The sequence below is a fragment of the Rattus rattus genome, chromosome 1, assembly GCF_011064425.1.
Source record: "Rattus rattus isolate New Zealand chromosome 1, Rrattus_CSIRO_v1, whole genome shotgun sequence".
Classification (NCBI taxonomy): Eukaryota; Metazoa; Chordata; class Mammalia; order Rodentia; family Muridae; genus Rattus; species Rattus rattus.
Genome location: NC_046154.1, coordinates 109,213,919 through 109,215,944, shown reverse-complemented (window position 1 = coordinate 109,215,944; position 2,026 = coordinate 109,213,919). Strand labels below are relative to the sequence as shown.

General features: G+C 41.0%; 1 pseudogene; it reads right to left on the bottom strand.

Annotated features, from left to right (window-relative positions):
* Positions 1-691: 691 nt before the first annotated feature.
* On the bottom strand, positions 692-1,581 carry LOC116888910 (annotated as a pseudogene).
* Between the last annotated feature and the right edge of the window lie 445 nt (positions 1,582-2,026).

The following is a 2,026-nucleotide window of genomic DNA, read 5'->3' as shown; positions in this document are numbered from 1 at the left end:
AATGTCCCTTATGTGCAAATATGTAAACCCTAATTACTAGCCTTTCAAAATCTCTAGTTCTGGTTCCAACACGTCTTTAGAGAGGAAAATAAGTCGTTCACCCACCTGGCCTTCCACCAGGTTAGGATACACCATGCTTTCAGGTGAGGAGAAGTTCAGGCTACTGCCTACACCACATGCATTCCTTAGGTACTTCTTGGCGTCAGTTTACCTGTTCCTGCTTTAGGACAACCCAGTCTAAGTTACCCAGGAAATGTATCCAGCCATTTACAAAAACAAAGTCTTACATGCTCTTTACATTTAAAATCAGGGTCTTATTTACTTGTATATATTCATCTACAAGATAGATATACACTAAAAAATATGTATTATTTCTTAACTTTGTCAATTATGTATATAAATACTTCACTGAAGATGCATCATTCAAATAAACAAATATAAAAATTGTTTTTATATAAAGGGTCATTCTTTACTATTTAGGGATATAAAATGATTACAGTACAATTAGTCATTAAAGAGTTGCAAACCATGACAGCAGTGAACAGTCCCTTGTACAAGAGTCCATTTGGAAAGAAGTCAAGTAAACTTTGTAACATATTGCATAAACACTTGAGCCACAAGTGCACTAGGGTGCACTACAGCCCTGCCTCCCTGGTGCTCTTTGTCTCTCTATCTGGGCTGGATGTGGAACTTACTCCTCACTTTTTGGTGGTTCTTGTTTTCCATTAAGCTCTTGATCAACTTGTTTGATGCACTCTGGTATGCCAACGTACTCCATGAGAACAAGCTTCTGTCAGGTCTGCCAAATTAAAGTCTAATTTTCTGACTGAATTTTGAACTGATAAATGGTCTTGCAACAGCCAGAAGTGATTGGATAAACCAAGAGGGATGCACAATGATTAGAGAGTTTACGTTTTTCCTTAATCGTCTGTCAATCTGAGCTATCCCAGACTGGGCATTTTCCTTTGAGTTGTCGCACCGTTTAAGTAAATGATCATCTAGTTGTCTGCTACCAAAAGCTCTAACGTGCCAATAACATATTTAAAGAGAGTGTCCATCGACAGCAAATACAACAATGGCATTTAAGCCATCCCCATAACAGCCTCCATGGCTAATAACTCTTTTGTGGGGTTCGATTGCCTTCATGTCCACTCAGTGGTCCACCTCTCCAATCCTGAACATGTGTCAGTGGCATCTATCTTCCTTTTCTTCTGTGGCCGTGTATTCAGTAATTGAGCCTTTCCTAATGACTCCAGGAGTTTTGGTTTGGGGAAGATCATCTTCCCACTCAAACTCATCACTCCGTTGTCTAAACCTTCCAGGTCAACTTCTCCGCCTTCATCCAAGTCATGTGACCACAGAGTCTTCACCAGGATCCAGGGTCAGGCTGATGTCTGGGGCCATTAGTTTCTTCCGTACTTTGTTTCCATTAACTTCTAATGAGCCAGGCTGTCTGTCTGGACCAGTTACATCTAGTATATCTGCTTCAATGCTGTCATCTTCTGGTAAAGGTTTTGGAAAATCTTCATCCTGCCATTCTTCCTTCAGCTCCATGCCTTCCATCCTCAGCCTAGACTCAATGTCAATTTCCAGCTCCTGGCAATCCAGGCAGTCAAGATCCCCTGAGGAAGCCGCAGGCCCGCTCCTCTTTGTCCCTCCAGGCCAGGTTGCAGAAAGCAGCTGTGGAGCAGGGCTCAGCTTTTCCCGGATGTTCTTAGCTGCTCTGTCATCTTCTTAAGGGCCTTGTATTTGTATAGACCAAGCATGCTCACCACAGTCCCATCCCCTCTCTATCCACTACTTATTTTGACACTTTCTTTTATAACTAGATCTTATATCCATACTTCCTGTGTAGATTGTATGTTGTATCTTTTACTAGTGAGAGGTTTCTTCATTCTTTGATTTCTATCATTGTGAGTTTTATTTGTTACATACTAAAGTTACTGTCTTTCGTAGTTACTGTGTGAAATATCTTTCTAGGAGACAAATTTTTCTTTTGGCTTTCAGCAGGCTTCAGGCTTTTCCT